At 35.8% G+C, this 21,423-nt stretch overlaps 1 protein-coding gene across 6 annotated transcripts in view; it reads right to left on the bottom strand.

Annotated features, from left to right (window-relative positions):
• The window catches only part of Drc8 (dynein regulatory complex subunit 8), a 123,771-nt gene that overhangs the window by 54,796 nt on the left and 47,552 nt on the right, over nt 1-21,423 (bottom strand). The gene's annotated exons all lie outside the window — the stretch shown is intronic.

The raw sequence follows: 21,423 nt of genomic DNA on the forward strand, positions 1-21,423 counted from the left end.
ATAAACTGATAAGAGGTACAAATTAACACCAAAAGCCTTTATAGTTAAGTATATGTTTATGCACTTGCACCACACAGAGAGTAGTAAACATAAAAGTTAAATTATTTCAAAACAAATGAGTCACATTAATGGCCCAGAAGTGGCATCATCACTTAATTTGGATCACCTAAAACACAGCATTTTGATCACTTAAAATGTTTGACCTAGTGAAAGCCGTTTTCTTACAGGCATTCAAGGGTGTAGTAGTATCACGTTCCTGACACAAGGTGGAGCCAGTGTCACGAAGCTAGGCTGTGAGTGTTCAGTTAAGGGCAGTCTAAGGTCAAAAACATCCGGAAGCAAAGACCTGATTCAGGATATCTGATGCAATCCTAAGAGGCAAAAGAATAGGCAAAACATTTTACTTCTATGAACTAGCTGATATATCATGCTAAGTATGAAAGAATATTTAAACAATTCAATTTCCAGGAAAAAGAAGAATTTGAAAATGAATTTCATTCATTTAACAAATATTTACTGAGCTCTACACTATGTGATGAGTAGTATTTACAGTAGAGAACAAAAAAAAAAGACCTTGCACTTATTTTCTTTGAAGCATTTTTCATAGATCAACCTTATTTTGAAACTAAATAATGAAATGAAGCTAAAATAATGGCAAAATCTATTCAGCAGAACTATTCTATTCATAAAAGGTCTTTTTTTCCAAGGAACCTCAAATCAAATGAAGATAATTAAAATATATATGTGTGTGTGTGTGTGTGTGTGTGTGTATTTCCCCAAAGTCTTTTGTTTCTAACTTACTGCAATGCTATTTCTTACATACGCCTATGTGCTCTAGTCCACAGTCCTCAAACACAAAACTCAGGAACTCCCATGCATCATTAAAAAAAAAAAAAAAAAAAAAATACTAGGCATTGCAGAGTAAAACAATAAATAATTTAATGGCATAACTACTTTTACACCTACTATGGCTCAGGCACTTCCTTCAAATTATGATTACCATGATATATTAGAAAGACAAGGTCCCAAACTGGGCTGGGATTGTGGTAGACTGCTTGCCTAGCATGTGTGAAACTCTGAGTTCAATCTCAGAACCACATATAAATAAATAAAATAAAGATATTCTGTCCATCTGTAACTAAAAATATTTAAAAAAAAAAAAAGAAAAGAAAAGAAAGAAAGAAAGACAAGGTCCCTGCTCTAACCATGGAACTTACAATCAGGTGGGAAAAAGCATGAACATAAATAAATATGAGCTAACTTTAGGCAGTAACAAATGCTATGAAGAAATCACCACCATCTCCATTATTTTCATAACTGTATTAGTTTGCTTGGACTGCCATAACAAAATCATACACATTGAATGGTTTAAAAAAAAGCAATTTGTTTTCTCACAACTCTGATGACTGGAAGTCTGAAATCAAGGTATCAGTAGCTTTGCTTTTTTTGGAAGGCCTCTGCTTAACTTGAGAGGGCACTGCTTTCTCTGTGTCCTCACATGATCATTCCTCTGCACATCACCATCCCTAGTGTCTATATATCCAAACTCCCTCTTCTTATATATAAAGAACCAGTCAGATTGGATTGGGATCTACCTTAACAGCATCATTTTAAACTTAATTGCCTCTTAAAGACTTTATCTCCAATTAAAGTTACATTCTGAGGTCCTGGGAATCAAGACTTCAAAACACTCCAGGGGCTGGGGCTGTAGTTCAGTGGCAGAGCATTTGCCTAGCATGTGTGAGGCACTGGGTTCAATCCATTTGCACCACACAAAAAACAAGCAAATAAAATAAAGGCATAGTGTCTATCTACGACTGCAAATATATATATATATTTTTTTTTATTTTAATAACCCAAGGGCAAACACTTCAAGACAGCAATATAGGCAATGAATTTTTTTAAAAAACAAGACCCCAGATGCACAGCCAACAAAAGCAGTAACAGCAAACAAATTCAAACTAAAAAGTTTCTGCACAGTGAAAGAAAAAAACCAACAGAGTGACGTGAAAACCAGCAGACTAGGAGAAAACATCTGCCAACTTTATATATCTGATTAGGGATTAACAGCTAGAAAATATGATGAACTCAACAATAAGGAAAAAATGGTTTTTAAAATGGTTAAATGATCTGACAGACATTTCTCAAAACAAGATAAACAAATGTCCTACAAGTATATGAAAAAAAATGTTCACTATCACACTACTCATTAGGAAATGCAAATCAAAACAACAATGAGATACACCAATTCACTCCAGACAGAATGACTTCTATCAAAAAAGCAAAAATAACAAATGCTGAAGACTGGGGGACAGGGGTCTTTTATATGCTAGTGATGGGAATGTAAATTAGTACAACCATTACAGAGAACAGTAGTTCCTTTAAAAACTAAAAATAGAACTACTATGTGATCCAACTATCCCACTTGTGGGAATATATTCAAAGGAAGTGAAATCAGCATATAAAAGAGATATCTGCACACCCATGATTATTGCAGCACTATTTACAATAGCCAACATGTGGAATCAACTGAGTTGTCTTCAACAGCAGATGAATGGATAAAAGTAAATGTGCACAATGAAGTGTTATTTAGTGATACAAAAGGATAAAATCCTGTCATTTGCAGCAAAACAGATGAAACTGTAGGACATTATGTTAAGTGAAATAAGCCAGGCCAGAAAGAAAGAAAGAAATGGAGACGCTTATACGGAGATTATATATATATATATATATATATATATATATATCTTAGAATAAGAGAGTTATAATAGTAATTGCTAAAGGATGGGAAGAGAAGGGAAGGGAAGGGCGATAGAAGAAAATTGGTTTTCAGGTACCAAATAAGAGAAATAAGTTCTAGTGTTTTACAACACAGTAGGGTGACTATTGTTTGTAACAACCTATTATATATTTTATGAAGATCTAGAAGAAAAGAGTTTGAAGCCTCCAAGCACAAAGAAAAGATAAATGGTTAATAAGATGGAAATGTTAATCATTCTGATTTGATCAATAATACATCTACCAAGTTATCACACTGTACCCCATAAATATGTACAATCATTAGTATTCTACAATACTGGAGATTGAACTCAGGTGCACTCTACTACTAGGCTACATCCCCAGCCTTTATTTTTATTTTTTATTTTGAGGCAGGTCTATTGCCTAGACCACTGCCAATAACACTCACAATGTTATTCTGTTTCTGCAGTAACCTCAATTCATTCTCCTCACAGCAACCAAAACAATTTTCTAAAATAAGGATCACAGCATGTAACTCCCCTACTTAAAACCCTCCAATGGCTGATCATCTCACTGATCTAAACTCCTTTCCATGATCTATAAGGCTCTACATATGGCCCTGTCAACATTTTTAATTTGGTATTATACCACTAACTACATGGCGACTACACTCCTTTCTTTGCTTTTCTCTAACATTCTAAACTGCTTCCCCTTCACGGGATCTTTATATTAACTCTCCCTCAATTCTTCACATAACTGAGCTACACCCCCAGTCATTCAAATCAATCTGCTTTTGGGTGGGAGTAGGGTTACTGGGGATCAAGCCCAAGGCCACTGAGCTACATCCCCTGGTTCCTTCTAATATTAAAGATCTTAACTCAAAAGTTACCTCCAGAGAAGCTTCCCTGATGAGAACACCTAACCTATTCCATCTGCCTAACCATCCCTTATTCTCTGATGTACCCTCCTATTTTATCTTTATAATATAAAATATTTTTATTACCTCATCCTGTTTTATTTTATAACATTTATTACTATCTGAAATTATATTTACTTAGTACTTGTTTACTTGAATAGTACCCATCTCTTTTCTCTAAAACATTAAGTTCCATGAACATAGAGGCCTTTTCTGTATCTATCACTGCAGTATTCCTACACTTAAGAAGGAGCTCACACATAATAGGAACTCAAAAAACATTTATAGGAGAGAATAGAATAGTGCTTACCACATTGGAAGGGTGTGAAAGAGTAGGGGGTGGAGAGAGGAACTGGTACAGGGATGCAGCCAGATAGAAGGAATACTTCTAATGTTCTATAGCACAGTAGGATAACTATGGTTGACAACGACAGAATAATTCAAAAAACTAGCAGAGAGGATTTTGAATGTTTATCATTTTAAATAAATGATAAATTTCAGAGGGGTTGGGTGCACCAATTAGTCAGATCTTATCATGACATGCTGTATACATGTACCGAAATGTTACACTGTACCCTATAAATATGTACAATTACTCTGTCATTTAAAAATAAAAACAGGATTCAGGAACAGTGGAGCATGCCTATAATCCCAGTGACTCAGGAGGCTGAGGCAGGAGGATCACAAGTTCAAATTCAGCCTCAGCAAAAGCAAGGTACTAAGCAACTCAGTGAGACCCTGTCTCCAAATAAAATACAAACTAGGGCTGGGGATGTGACTCAATGGTCAAGTGCCCCTAAGTTCAAGCCCTGACACAAAAATAAATAAATAAATAAAATATTTTCAATGTAAAAATAATATTTATTGGATAACAAATGACATTGTTAAATACTTTACAGATGGAATAATACCTTTCAACTGAAAAGCACTTTCATATAACTTCATTCAATTCTCACATCAATCTATATTATACTCCCTATTTTAAAACAATAAGGAAACTAGTTGTTTCCTTAGAGAAGTTGTTTGACTTACCCCACTAGTAACATAGCAAGTGTAAAGAAAATCAGTATTGGTCTCTGTCCTCTCACTCTTAAGATTCTGCCCCTCAGCGTTTTTTTTGCAATATCATCTTCTTAGATCAAATCATGGTGGTTAGTGTGAGGTTAAAGTAGCAGCACAGAAAGAGATTCAAACAGTCTAGACTACTATGCTTTTTGCATGTTTCAGAGATGCTTTGGTCAAAACAAGGGTTTAATCAATGCTTACTGAATTAATTGGCTAAACCACATATGCGGCAAAAGGCCTCAATAATCCCAACTTCAACACTGTCCAAACAAAACAAAACAATTCCACTGTTTTAAAGTTTCCTTTGAAAATAATACTTGAAACACCATTTGGCAACACAACAGTAGCAGCTGTCACAGACAAGATGGACCAATAGAAAATGAACTTGTGGGCAAACAGGATAGTTATTTGTATCTAGTCTCAAAGTTATCTCCCCCAAGAAATTTCATAAATTAAAAACTTATAGTGGAGGCCAGGCACGGTGGTACACACCTGTAATCCCAGCGACTTGAGAGGCTGAGAAGCAGGAGGATGGCTAGTTCAAAGTCAACCTCAGCAACTTAGTGAGGCCCTGAGCAACTCAATGAGACCCTGTCTTTAATAAAATATAAAAAAGGGTTGGGGATGTGGCTTGGTGGTTAAGCACCCTGGGTTCATTCAATCTCTGGTACCAAAAATTACTTAGTGGAGGAACTTCACAGACACTACCTCACCAAATGATCAAAGTTAAAATCAATATCATATATGCTCTTCACAGTACTCTTCTCTGAGAAGGGTACAAACACTCTCTTGTGGTATTCTTCCCAAAAATACATTATCTCAATCTAATAATGAGATATCAAGGGACATACTAAAAAATAACTGAGGAAGACTTTTCAAAAATATCAAGTCATGAAGGACAAAAAGAATGAGCAACTTTCAGTTTGGAGAATAAAAGAAACAACTAAATGTAACACAGAAATTTGCATTGGATCCCAGAAGAGAAGATATATTAGTTTAAAAGAGTGAAAGTCCAACAAGACCTATAGTCCAGTTCATGATATCAACCCAATGCTAACTTCTTGGTTTTGATATTGTACTCAGGGAAGGTTGGGTAAAGTATATACAAGAACTTGGGGGCTGGGGATGTGGCTCAAGCGGTAGCGCGCTCGCCTGGCATGCGTGCGGCCCGGGTTCGATCCTCAGCACCACATACCAACAAAGATGTTGTGTCCACCGAGAACTAAAAAATAAATATTAAAAATTAAAAAAAAAAGAACTCTAAGTACCATATTTTGAATTTCTGTAACTCTAAAATTATTTCAAAATAAAATGTGTTTAAAAGCACTGAAAAAAAATGAATTTTACAACAATGGCATTGGGCTGAGGTTGTGGCTCAGTGGTAGAGCACATGCCTAGCTAGCATGTGTGTGGGTTCAATCCTCAGCACCACATAAAAGCAGGTGAAGGAAACAAAGATATTGTGTCCAACTACAACTAAAGGAAAAAATATTTTAAAAAATAAATAAATGAATGAATGAATAAAATAATGGCATTTTAGGGCTGGGGATGTAGTTGAGTGGGAGTGCATTTGCTAGCATGTGTGAGGCTGAGTTCAATCCTTAGTACCAAACAAATGAACCAACACAAAGGTATACTAACTTTTTTCTCTGTGATCTAGTAATGGAGATGTCTGGATAACCTGATATTTTTAAAAGAGTTGCTACTTTTATATATTTAGGAATACAGACCACTGGCAATTTAAGATTTTTCTCAAGTTGACATTTATCTCTTGATTTTTTTTTTTTTAATGCAGTTTGGGGGACAGGGTTTGAAATTTTTTTACATGGATGATTTTAACAATGTTTTTCTTTTTGGATTTTGAAACTAATACACATGTTCCCCACTCAAATTTTATAAAAGAATTCACTCATATATTTTTTAACACTTTTAAGATGTTGTTTTACATCTAGATATCTAATGCACATAAGACTTTATCTTGGCATGCAACTTGAAGTTCAGATCCAATTTTGTATTTTTCCAAATAACTATCCAGTTAAATCTATCCTTTCCCCACTTCCTGGTGATGCCACCTATATCCTACCATAACTTTCCATTTAAATTTGAGGCTATTTCTGATTTTTTATTCTATTTCACTGATCTGTTAACGCCACACTCTTTTAACCATAGAGGATTTATATGTTTTACTATCAAATGAAGCTAAACTCATCCCCTTGCTCCTCTTTATCAGTTTTCTTGGCTATTCTTGCTTATATGCTTTTTCATATGAACATTAAAATTCAAGTTCCAGAAAAGATACATTGGTATTTTAATTGAATTTAATAGAATTCTCCTATGAAACAGTCTGGATTTAAGATTTTTGGTGAGAGAGTTCTTTGAAAATTTGCCTATTGATTTTATGGAAATTTAATGTGTCTAGATTTTCTATTTTTACTGAGATTAGTATTTTTTGCTTTTTTGTCAACTTAATTTTAAGTGCTTAATTTAGTGGGGTTTTTGCATATCCATAAGGTTACATAACAATCACCACTATCTAATTCTAGAACACATTTATCATCCCATAAAGAAGTCTCATACCTGTTAGTAAACTTCCCATTTCTCTCTCCCTTTACCACCAATCTATTTTCTGTCTCCATGGATATGCCTATTCTGGATATTTAATATAAATGTCCTCATAAAGCATGTGGTATTTTGTGATTGGCTTCTTTCACTTTACATAATGTTTTTAAGATCATCCATATTGTAGCATTTATCAGAACTTCCTTCTGTAGCTGAATAATATTCCATTATATGAATATGACATTTTATTTACCAATTAGCTGACATTTGAGTTGCTTCACTTTTTTGACTATTACAACTAATGCTACTATGAGCATTCATGTACAAGGTGTTTTTAAAATTTTTAAATTGTAGATGGAAACAATACCTTTATTTTATTTGCTTATTTTTATGCAGCGCTGAGGATCAAACCCAGTACCTCACCCATGCCAGGCAAGTGCTCTTCCACTGAACCACAACTCCAGCCCTGTACAAGAGGTTTTTAAATATATTTTTTAAATTTCTCTTGGGTATACACTTAAGAATGAAAATGCTAGATCATAATGATAACTCTTCGTTCAATTATATGAAGAACTACCAAACTTTTTTCTAAAGTGGTTGCATTATTTTATATTCTTACCAAAAGTATGAGAGGTCGAATTTCTCCACATCCTCAACAACATTTGTTTTTCACTTTTTAAATTATAATCATCATTGGAACTGGAGGGTATTACCAGTTAATATCTTCAAATAGCAGAGCATTACCTAGTATGTGTAATGGCCTGGTTTCAATCACATTGATTGAAAAAGAAAAGAAAGGAAAGAAAGGAAAGAAAGGAAGAAAGAGGGAGGAAGGAAGGAAGGAAGGAAGGAAGGAAGGAAGGAAGGAAGGAAGGAAGGAAGGAAGGAAGGAAGGAAGGAAGGAAGGAAGGAAGGAAGGAAGGAAGGAAGGAAGGAAGAGCTGGGCGCAGTGGCGCATGCCTGTAATCCTAGCAGCTCAGGAGGCTGAGGGAGAAGGATCGCGAGTTCAGAGCCAGCCTCAGTAACCTGCGAGGCACTAAGCAACTTAGTGAGACCCCGTCTCTAAATAAAATACAAAGTAGGCAGGGCTGGGGCTGTAGCTCAGTGGTAAAGTGCTTGCCTCGCATGTATGAGGCACCTGGTTAGATCCTTAGCATCACATAAAAATAAATATATACTGTGAGTTCATCTACAACTAAATAAATACTAAAAAATACGAAGTAGGGCTAAGGATGTGGCTCAGTGGTCAAGTGCCCCTGAGTTCAATCCCTAGTATCAAAAATAAAAAAAGAAAAGTAAAGAAAGAAATAATAAGGGCTGAGGTTGTGGCTCAGTGGTAGAGTCTTTGATTAGCATGTGTGAGGCACTGGGTTCAATTCTCAGCACCACATTTAAATAAATCAATAAAATAAAAGTCAATCAACAACTAAAAAATGTATTTAAAAGAAATAATAAAAATAAAAATAAATAAATAATAAGCTAGTGAATCTGTAGTAGTATCTATTGTGGTTTTGATTTGCATTTCCCTAATGACTAACGATTTTAAGTGTGTTTTCATGTGCTTTTCAGCCATTAAATATCTTCTTTAGAGGCATGTCTATTCTTTTTACCCACTTTTTAACTGGGTTATTTTTTTCATTTGTTGAGTTGGAAAAATTCTTACATACTTTGAATTCTGAAGCCTTATCAGGCACATGATTTGCAGATATTTTCTTCAACTCTGTGGCTAGTCTTTTTACTTTCTTGATAATGTCCTTTGAAACACAAAAGCTTTTAATTTTGTTGAAATCCAATTTATCTCCCCACCACCCTTGGTTTGCTTGTGTTTTCAGGTTTATATATAAGGAACCACTGCCTAATCCAAAGTTACAAAGATTTTCACATGTTTTCTTCTAAGAATCCTATAGTTTTAGCTCCCTATGTTGTTCTTTTATCTATTTTGAATTAATTTTGATACATGGAATGTGATAGGTCTCCAACTTGACTCACTTGCATGTGGATAACCAGCATTGCAGCACAATTTGTTGAAAAAAACTATTCTTTTCAATTTTATTGAATTGTCTGACCACCTTAGTGGAACATCAATTGAACATAAACATGTAGAGTCTATTTCTAGACTCCCAATTCTTTTCCATTGATCTACAAGTCTAGCTTTATACCATTATGCATTTTTACACAGCCTTGATTAATGTAACTCCGAAGTAAATTTTGAAATTGGGAATGAGTCCAACATTGCTCACTTTTTTTCAAGTTTGTTTTGGCTATTCCAAGACTCTTGCAATTCAATATGAATTTTAGAGTCAGTTTATCAGTTTCTGGATTGAAAAAAAAAAAAAAGAAGAAGGGATCCAAGGGTATAGTTCAAGAGTGGAAAATATGTCTAGCATCAACAAATTCCTGGATTCTATCTCCAGCACTAAAATAATAATAATAACAATAATCTGGGGCTGGGGATGTGGCTCAAGCGGTAGCGCGCTCGCCTGGCATGCGTGCGGCCCGGGTTCGATCCTCAGCACCACATACAAAGATGTTGTGTCCGCCGAGAACTAAAAAATAAATATTAAAAAAAAAAAATTCACTCTCTCCTCTCACTCTCTCTTTAAAAAAAAAAAAAAAAAACAATAATCTGGGTTGCTTTTGTTATTGTTTGTTTGTTTGTTTGTTTGTTTGTTTTTGATACTAGGAATTGAACCCCAGAAACACTTAACCACTAAACCACAACCCCAGCCCTTTTTATATTTATTTTGATGGAGTCTCACTAAGGCTGACTTTGAACTTGCAATCCTCCTGTCTTAGCCTCTCCAATCACTGGGATTATAGACATGTGCCACAGCACCCAGCTGGCATCTGGGATTTTCACAGGTTCTTCACTGAATCGGTTCATCTCTTTGAGGAAGTACTGCCATCTTAACAATATTAAATCTTCCATTCCATGTACACTGACTAGGAATCAGTTTTGACAAATTATATTTTACTAGAAAGTTGCCTATTTCAACTAGATTTTCCAATTTGCCTACATAGAGTTGTACAAACAACTTGCCTTACATTTTAAATTTTCCTGTTTTGATGGTTATTTCTGCAAGTCACTTGTGCTTTCTCCAAAAAACAAAACTATATAAATACATATTTGTACACACACACACACACACACACACACACACACACACATCCATATAGGGTTGGGGTATAGCTCAGGAGTAGAACATATGCTTGGCATGGGGCAAGGCCCTGAGTTCAATCTCCAGCAACAAAACAAAACCAACTTTTCATTTTATTTAGGAGTGTCTACCATTTCCCTGTTTTCCAGCCCCATTAATCCCATACTTATCTTCACTAATTTCTCTCTTCTGCTTTCTTTCAATTTATCCTTTTCCCCTAGCATTTTGAGTTGGAATAGTCTATTCATTTTTGTTTGTTTCTTTATGCTTTCATAGGTATTAAATGAATCTTGATTTGGTTGTATCTCATAGATTCTGATATCATTTCCATTTTCAAACCTTGTTTCCAATATTGTTATTTTCAAGAAGGTTTCAATTTAATTATCCCAAGATTTCAACTTTGACCTAGGAGTTGTTTGTTTAATAGACTTTTAAAAACATTTTCTGCATTGAGGCCCAGATTTGGGTATAGAAAAGAGAGATATCCCAGAAAAGGGTATAAAATTAAAAGAGAGAAAGAGGGCTGGGGATGTGGCTCAAGCGGTAGCACGCTCGCCTGGCATGCGGGCGGCGCTGGGTTCCATCCTCAGCACCACATAAAAATTGATGTTGTGTCTGCCAAAAACTAAAAAATAAATATTAAAAAATTCTCTCTCTCTCTCTCTCTCTCTCTCTCTCTCTCAAAGAGAGAGAGAGAGAAAGAGGTTTGACTTAGCAAACTTAACAGGCCAAACAGAGAAATAATTGTCCCCAAAAAGGAGGCTGAAAAGGAGGAATCAGAGGTGTTGGATGAAAACAAAAAGAAATATCACAGAAAATAAGATAAGAAACAACCTCAAAAAAAATAGCTTGGACAGGAAAATAGAGGTCAAGTCACAAGTTGCATGTTCAAAAAGGAACAGGCTGAAGGTTGTCAGTAAGAGCAAACTCCTTTTTGAGATGCTTAGTCATGATGAGAAAGATAATGAAAGGGCATTAACTGAGTTTTAGTGGGTGGGTAGAAGTTTTTTGTTATCTTGTTGTTTTATTAATATGGAAGACATTTGTGGATGGGATATTTTGAAATAATAATGGAGTCATTTCTATCCACAACTCTTTATACTCATCCCTCAACCTAAGTGGCTAGAGTAAATGTGTTCACTGTTTCAGGGAGAGGATAACTCAGAAGACTACACATACCAGGATGTGTGTCAAGGAATACTTAGTGATTAAAAGGGAAGTGTGAAGGTGTGGCTCAGGCACTTGTGCTATCCATGCCTACACCTGTGCAGACATCCATTGTCTGGTTTTAGGTTGTGGATTTGGGAAAGTCATTAGATCCCATCAGGTTGCAGAGCTATGTGTACCAGTTCTGTGCCTCCCTCACCCACTCATCCAGTACTCGAAATGAAACCCAGGACCTTTCGCATGCTACGCAAGTACTATATCACTGAGCTACAACCCTAGTCCTCTAGATTGCTCTTTTGCAAGCAGTTCTGGACTTATCTGGGCTATGGAGCAACTCTGTAAGGCCATCTTACAGACAACAGTTACCTAACTTTTCCTCCAACCTCTAAAATTAAATTCCTTTGAGTAGATTATACCTGCTATTGGCAGCCCTCATATTACTTTAGTTTGTCCCTCAAGTTCATATTCAAATCCTTTGCTCATCTTGTTATGTTGGCAACAGTAGGGCAGGGATGGGTAGTTTGTGTTAAGAGCTGCCCAGGTGAGTCTAATGTGCACCCAGAATTAGGAATCACTGCCCTCGATCACATGCCAACAAGTCTCTCATCCTACAGCCAGGTTTGTTTTTGGTTTTTTCCCCATAAAAATCCAAATCATCTTATCACTTGTCTTCATTTATGGATTTGTACTGTTTATATACTAAAATCCAGGAACATTAGCACAGCAAACAATATTATTCACCAAGTGGCCTCTGGTTCACCTTTACACATCCATTTCCTAATAACTTCACAAAACTAGTTATCTATCCTAAGTTAATATTATGGGCACTGTATATAGACAAAGAACCCAAATATTAAATACAATTTATCTTCAGTAAGTTTGTAAGTCTGGAGAGACAAAAATATAAGCTTAAAAATATAAGAACTCTTGGAATGGGGTGAGCAAAGGACAGACAGCCTAAAATGAGCTCTCAGTGGAAGACTGGAAACTACTACAAAATGCACTCAGTAGTTTTTAGAAAGAACAGATTTCTCAGAAAATCAGTGCTGGGGATGTAGCTCTGTGGTAGAACACTTGACTAGCATGTACAATGCCCGGAGGTTCAATATCCAGCACCACCAAAAAAAAAAAAAACGAAACAGAAGACAGCTATGGGCTAGGAGCTGACCAGTATTGCTTCCATGCCTTTATATTAACCAAAAGCTTACTTGAATTATAGCACTTGAAGCCTGGCTTCTGGACTGGTTTCATTACTGCATTATACAGTGGCACCTCTGTACCATGTTTCTAATTCTTTCAAGGACAAAAATAAGGATTTCCCATGCTACTTGAGATACTACTACAGTACCCAATCTTCTCCCTTCACAGCCACTTGAATAGCATCCACACAAGTCCTATCTTTCTCACCTTCCCCCAGGCAAAGAACAGATTTAGAATTTCTTGCCTTGCTAAATATAGATGAAATAGATTAAGTTTCTGTCACCCTCTCTACTTAGAGCATATAGAACACTGAATTCTATTGCTACAATTGACTATAGTGAAGATGGATGCTTAGTGTACAAGGTGGTATAGATACTAATCTCTAAATTCCTTCTCGTTTCCTCTTACATAAATATGGGGGAAATTTTTTTAAACTCCTGGACTTTCTTATGCCACTTTGTACAAATGTATCTAATAGCCATAGCTTGTGATTTCTGTATAAAGCCTACAGTAAGACATTTTTCATCCAGCCATGCTTGACAGGAATAGCAAAACAGTGATGGCAACTCTCTGAAAGGGCTTTCCATTGACTAACTTCAGCCAGAGTTCACCAACATGTTCCTTGGGTGCCTGTAGAGCAAATTCAAGAATGCAACTATGTGAGGATTATGATCACTGCTATAACAAACTTCAGCCTCCAGTGGCTTAACACAAGAGTCATAGAAGTGGCTTATATTAAATCCAAAATGGGTTTTCTTGATCAGTGGGTGGCTTTCCTCCAAATAAATCATCAGAGGATGAGCTCCTTTCATCTTGTGGTTCCACTGTTTTCAGCATAAGGTTTCTAGAGTCACTCTGCTGTATGTATCAAGCTCTAAGGAGAAAAGCCTGAAGGATTGCATATGGGAGGTTTCCATGTAATAGGCCTAGAAGTGGCACACATCACACCTCTACCCACATTCCACTGGCAAAAACTCAAGTTACATGGTCTAGCTCAACCATGATCTCCAATCCCCCTCTATCTGGAAGGAAGTCTGGGAATTACAGTGTACCTATAGACCTACAGACCACCCAGTCTCTACAGCAACAAGCACCATGACATAAGTCATTAGCACTGCCAGGGAGTGGGTTATAAGAAACCAATAAGTTTTCCAAAGTTCCAACTGCTGGCTTAGAAACTGTGTTGAAATGGCATAGTATTAGGTATAGGCTACCCTAGCAGGATTTGAAAGTATGTGTAAAATAGGCACTATGGTCCCTGCCAAATCCACAGTACCTTTCTAATAGTTTTTTGATGTATAGATTGTTATGTTCTATACTGTTAGATCTGGCTCCCTAGGGTTAGGGTTAGGTGTTACTTAACCAAAATATGTCATCTCTCAACAAGAAGGACCTATGAAGCTGTCTATCACAAGAGTTCTGCTCAACAGAGGTACTCTCTACTGAAGATTAACAAATAATTACAACAGACTTTTCTTACTTCCTTCTTGGGAATTTTAAAGCAAGACACACAGAGAGGGATACAGATGGAAGGGAGATGAAGGAGGAATAACACATAGAGAAAGAAGTCAGTAAGCAGAATCATAAGGCATCAGAAGCCCTGAGGAAGCAGAAACAAAGGGCTAAGAGACACAGTGGAGTGTAAATCAGTCAGTAAGCAAAGTAGAAGAATTTGGGAGAGAGGGAAAAGAGGCAGAGTAGAGTCATCAGCATGTTAGCCAACTACAGTTGATGTGGAGTCACCAGTGACTTGAAACACTAGAACACCTATATTCCCTTCATGGCAAGTGTCATTTCAGTGTATAAGAACCTGAATATCACTACATTGAGTTTTTCACTTTTTATCATCCATATAAGAAATAATTACTCTTTGTATTGCTTATTTTCCAAGTAGATCCTTAGAATAAATATGCACTAATATAAGGATTATTTGGTCCCATGCAACCTGAAAGAGCAAGACCGATAGAATGATGAAAGAGAGCCAGGTTTCCAAACATGCCTTAGGCCATGTGAGTATGCAATGAATTTTTGCTTTATGTCCCCTCTACCTTTAAAAGCTAATGAAGATCCTACCATAATCTGTTCTCTGTTCTTCATTTGCTTTAAATCTTCCACACTTATAGTTACAAGTGAATCTAATATTATATTTCCTATGTTAAGGAGAATAGCTTGAGGCTATCGGAAGTAGGGACGTGGAAGCCACAGAGGGTACACACCCAGAGGCCACAGGAATTATATACCCAGAGGCCCAGGAAGTACACTCCCTGAGACCACCAATCCTCAGCCTCTGGCTCCCATTTTTTAGCCATACAACAAATTGTGCTTGATCTAGACAATGAGTACAACAGACAGTTACCTATAACCCAGAATTAACAAAGGCTGGCCTACAAAGATATCAAATACAGAAACGGTTTTCTTATCAAAAAATGTCAAGTAAGTATACTGAACAGGACCAACTGAGTCCAAGTGTTATTTTTCTGCCACAACACCAATCTGTTAATCAACTCCAGTCTAAAAAGCTGGGAACATAGCTTACTGGGGTGTCTAAGACTCCATGCCCTTTGTCTGTTTGTTTTGGTACCACAGGTTAAACCCAGGAGCACTCAACCACTAAGCCACATCCCCAGCCCTTTTTATATTTATTTTTTATTTTGAGACATGGTCTTACTAAGTTGCTTAGGCCCTCACTAAGTTGCTGAGGCTGGCTTTGAACTTGCAATTCTCCTGCTTCAGCCTCCCGAGCTACTGGGATTACAGGTGTGCATTACCATGCCTGGCTCCCATACCCTTTGTAATGCCCTTTAATACACTAAAACTTAGGCCACTTATGTACTTACCCTAAGTTTGAACTGTACAGCAACAACCATCCCAGACCTCTAAATGTTACCAAGAGGCTGTAAAAATAAGCTTCACCAGAGGTTATCTCCACTCTAAGTAAACAGTTGCATAAGAAAGTATGCTACCATCTGAATAACAAAAAAAGTGTGTATATATATATATATATATATATATATATACACACACACACACACACACACACACACACACACACACACACACACACACATATATATGCATTTCCTTATAAATGCATAAAACATTTTTAAAGTGATCCTTGGAAATTATTACTTTAGTTTCTGGTTCTTTGAAGAGAAACTGAGTAGCTGGTGAAGAGAGGTTAGAAGAACTTTTCTTTGTACTTAGTTCTCCTTGGATTTTTAACCATGTGAATATGTATTAAAAATATTTTTAAAAATATAATCCCCTTTCCTGATTACTCCCTTCATAGCATGTGACTGTTTTAAGTGTCATTATGCTCTTAAATCTTATTCATCTTTAATAAACCCTTCTTCCTATCTCAGTCAGAATGAGATTATTATTAAGCCCAACCATCATCTTATTTTCAGAACTTAACTGTGTGTGTGGCTGGGGCTGGGGTTCAGCAGTGGTGCACTTGCTTGGCATGTGTGAGGCACTAGTTTCAATTCTCAGCACCACATATAAACAAATAAAATAAAGGTCTACCAAGAACTAAAAAAAATTACAAAAAAAAAAAAGAACTTAACTGTGAAGATATAACCTATCTCTCAACAAGAAAAACAAATCTTCCTTTTCAAGGAAAGAAATTGGGCTTATAGAGGCTTGGGAGGCTAAGGCAGGAGGATCACAAGATTAAAGCCAGCCTCGAAAGTTAGTGAGGACCTACACAAGACCCTGTCTCAAAATAAAAAATAAAAAAGAGCTGGGTTTTGGCTCAGTGGTTAAGTACCCCTGAGTTCCATCCCCAGAACAACAACAAAAAAAAGCACCCACAAAAAAAAACATGAAATTGATTGGTTTTACAGAATATATATATTTTTAGCAGTCAGTAAAGGGATAAGAGTTTGACCACTTTTACATTAATAATTCCACATTAATAATTTTAGCTCTACCACAACTATAGCAGTGAATAGGTGGGCTGATCAGAAAGTAAGATATAGCCAGAGAGGGCAATACCCCAAGCCCCCCAAAAAGGCATCTCTAAGTTAATGGAAAGTGCAGATTGCTCCATAGAAAGGACTGTTTTGTAGACACATTCCAAACAGTACAACAATGGGGCGGGCACAGACTTAAGTGGAAGCTGCAGATAATTTCAAACTCAAAGGCTAAAAGTAAAAGGCAAGTCTCAGGTGACCAATGAACAAGTCATCTTCCAGACACCTAATTATCATAAAAGTTAGGTACCACTCCAAGAGTGTCCAACCAATAGGCTTAGCATTTTTGATACTAGTTAGCATAAACATTGGTGAATGCCTCTACCCAACAGCCATATAAGCCCCTAGATTAGTAGACTTAGGTGGCAATCCTCTCACTGGTAAGAGCTATGTTTCTTTTCTTCCCGTCTGAATAAATCTTACTTCTTTGCACTCACCCTCCCTTGTCTGTGAGCTCACTCTTGGATCTCAAGAGACAAGAAGACAAGGGGAATCACTGGTGATCTTTAGCTGCCACCAAACACTAGCAGGCACTGCCAGCAGTGGAGCTAAAAGAGCTGTAACAAACCAAAAGAGCTGTAACAAACCGGTCCGGTATACTGCAAAGTAACAGCAGAAGATCCAGTTTTAGCAGCATGACATTACAAACAACCCAAGTTTCCAAAATCAGGAGGTATGTTAATGTATGTTAAGTATAGTTGAGTCACACATTGGAAACCTCACAACCATTAAAAATGGTATCAATGTATAAAATGTCACTCCCATACAAAATATTCAGGCACAAAGCAAACATTTTAAACATGAAAGAAGTCAAGGGAAAACATCCATGAGCTCTTTCTGGGGGTAAAAATTGACAAGAGACAACAGGAATAAATCAAAGAATTTAAGAACAAAACAAAATAAACAAAAAGAACAAGAAGGGCTGGGGCTGTAGCTCAGTGGTAAAGCACTTGCCTTGCATACATGAGGCTCCACATAAAAATAAGTAAAATAAAGGTCTATCAACAACTAAAATATATACATTTAAAAAAAAAGAACAGGAAAATGGTAGATACCTGTAATTCCATTAAAATATGCAAAAATACACTAAAAGATTATGTGAAACTAAACAAAGCATGAATATTCTACCTTGTAAGTGTAAAAATAACAACATATCTAAGATAAGGGTGGGTGGAAGAAATTGTGAAAGTGCTAATTTCCTTATCCTTCAGAGCAAAGTACTGACACTTTTTTCTTTTTTTTTTTTTTTTTTGGTATGGGGGATTGAACTCAGGGGCACTTGACCACTAAGTCATGTCCCCAACCCTATTTTTGTATTTTATTTAGAGACAGGGTCTCACTGAGTTGATTAGTACCTCACTTTTGCTGAGGCTGGCTTTGAACTTGTGATCCTCCTACCTCAGCCTCCCGAGCTGCTGGGATTATAGGTATGTGCCACTGAGCCCAGCTTAACTGACACATTTTATATCTGAAATATAATTTTAAAAACACAAAGACTACAGCTTCTTAATGTTTTTCACAATATTTTTGACCTTTAACAAATAATGTCTATTACTATAAACATTGAGATTATACAATTTCTTCAATATAAATTAATTTTTTTAAATTCAAGTAAATATTTTTTACTTTTAGAAAGCATGACTATTGTGATCTTATTTTTATATGAATACTATCTTCATTCATTTAATAAATACTTACTGGGCATCTACTACATGCCAAAAACAGTTCTAGGTACTGAGATACAGCACTGAACAAAAGAGAAAATCCTGCCTTCATGGAAATTATATTCTAGACTTTTTTCTTCCATAATTTCTTTCTTTCCCCCTTCTTTCCTTCTTCTTCTTTCCTTAATTATTAATTCCCTACCCTTCCATCCATTTATTCTATTACACAGATCTGTAACAACAGCTATCTAATGACAATTATTATTTCAAGAAGTAAGATTTGTGATGATTTTTAAACCTTCTTTAGGAGGCTCTTTTCTTTAATTACAGTTCATCAAAAGGGCTTTATAATAAGCTATCCAAATTTTTACAAAACAAATGCAAAGTGAAATAGTGAAGAGACAAGAGTAATTGTGAAATATTTCCGAGAAATTACAGGAAAAAATTTGACAGGCATATATCCAATACCAAGATTTAACAGATATTAACATTTTACCACATACTTGTTCAAATATTTTCCCCTGATAAAAAAACACTACAGAAACAGTTGGAATCCCATTCCACATCCCTTTTCCTTCCATCTTCAAAGGCAACCACCATTTTGAGAAGACAATGTTTATAATTTCCACGGATGTCTTTATTTCATAAACAATATATACAATTATTTTGTGTGTTTAATTTACAGATATGGTACCGTAGTATTTGATTTCTTTTGTAACTTTTTAAAAAATATACTGTTTCTTATGTTGATTTTTTAAAACATTTTTTAGTTGTTATGGACCTTTATTTTATTTATTTGTATGTGGTGCTGAGAATCAAACCTAGGGCCTCATGTATACTAGGCAAACACTCTACTACTGAGCCACAACCCCAGCCCCTTTTGTAACTTTTTTAACTAGAGTTGTTATGAGATTTATCCAAGTTACACAATATAGTCTAATTCAGTATTCAATTCATTCATATTCATTCATATGTGTGTACTGTCACTGTATGAATAAACCTTAATCTATTGACAACTAAATTTTTTTTTAAAAAAAAGGAGGCTTACTGTATTAGCAAGAGGATACTTGGGGTTGCAAGAATGCAAAACTTTGGTCAAAAGAGTAAGAAAATATTAGGGGAAAAACCTCCTATACATAGCACAGGTATAAAGTAAACAGAAAATATTTTGGAATACTAAAAGAACAGCCACTCTGCAAAGGCACTGAAGCATAGGTATGGGACAGATGGGTATGGCTGGGAATAGGAAAAAGATGAACACTTCTTTTCCAAAATTGGACCCTGTATCATTTTAGTGCACCAAATCCTTTAGTATCAATTTGTTCTGAAATTGACTAGAATGGAATGTTAAAAACAAAATGCAAGTTTATAATAACCTTATAACACTTTCCAAAATTCATCTGTATTTTTTGATACTCTTAATACTCTTGAGGCTTAAGCAATATTGATATTATTATTTTACGGATAAAGAAAATGAAATAAAAAGAAGATACAATATAGAAAATCAATAATAGAGCTAGCTACTGACGCTGACTTCTAGTATACTTTTTAATTGTCACAAATGAAAAAGAAAGAACATAGATTGTTAGTATATAAGATTAGAGTAGCTTTCAAATTCAATTTGAAAAACTAGCTACATGGGAAAATTAGCTTCTTGACTTTAGAGGCATTATTTGTGGGGTATATATTTTTTTAACAAGCTAGTTTTATTCAGGGTAACCTAAGTTTATTCTATTAAAATTGATCTCAAAATGAACCCACCACTATCTATAGCTATAAAGCACTATTTGGGGTTTCCAGTGATTGAACTCAGGGGCACTCCACTGAGCCACATCCCAAACCCTATTTTGTATTTTATTTAGAGACAGGGTCTCACTGAGTTGCTTAGTGCCTCACAGTTGCTGAGGCTGGCTGTGAATTTGTGATCCTCCTGCCTCAGCCTCCCGAGCTGCTGGGATTACAGGCATGTGCCACCACACCCAACTATAAAGCACTAATTTTTAAAAAACTACCACTCTCAGGGCTAGGGATATAGAACTAGCATGTGGGAGCCCTAGGTTCAATCCCCAGAGAAAGAAAATAATCAAAATAAATCCCAGAATCTCAGAAGACTCAGTTTTTAAAAAACTACTCTAAAACACTTTTTAGTTTGTTTTTAAAAATTAAATTCATACTCAAAAGGTGTGTGTTCTATTTTTTAAATTTCTGCATGCCAGAAAACAAAAATAGAGTGAAAGGATAGATAATATATATCACAAATAACTTAAATACATAAAAAGGTAAATAATTTAACGGGAAAATGAGGAAAGATCATAAACTACTTGTTAAGACAAAAAAAAATTAGAGATATAAAAGAGGTTCATGCTGGGCACCATGACACATGCCTGTAATCAAGAGGCTCAGTAGACCCTGAGGCAAGAGATCATGAGTTCAAGGCCAGCCTCAGCAACTTCAAAGTGCTAAGCAACTCAGTAAGACCCTGTCTCCAAATAAAATACAAAAAATAGGGCTGGGGATGTAACTCAGTAGTCAAGTGCCCCTGAGTTCAATCCCCTATATCACCCCCCCCAAAAAAAGAGGTTCATAGTTCAAAAAATGAAAATTAACACTGTTTCTATTTTTTTAATAGTAAAATTGGCAAAAATTCCAAAGTTTAGTAATTAAACTTTGCTTAAGAGGGAGAGGAGAAAACAGGCAACCTCATATGAGAGACTATATTATCAAGATAGCAACATGTACCAAATACATATGCACTTTGACATACTTCTAAAAATTTATCCTAGAGAAAAATTCTCACTATTGTAAAATGACATGCATACCAAGTTAGTATCCAAAAAATCAAACAGAACTATCACATTAACCCACAGTTCCACTTCTGTGTATACTTTCAAAAGAACTAAAAGCAGAGGCTCAAATAGTCTCTGCAACATGTATTATTATAGAGGGCCTAAAAACAACTTAAATATCTATCCATTAATGGA

Source organism: Ictidomys tridecemlineatus, chromosome 10, assembly GCF_052094955.1.
Source record: "Ictidomys tridecemlineatus isolate mIctTri1 chromosome 10, mIctTri1.hap1, whole genome shotgun sequence".
NCBI classification, from domain to species: Eukaryota; Metazoa; Chordata; class Mammalia; order Rodentia; family Sciuridae; genus Ictidomys; species Ictidomys tridecemlineatus.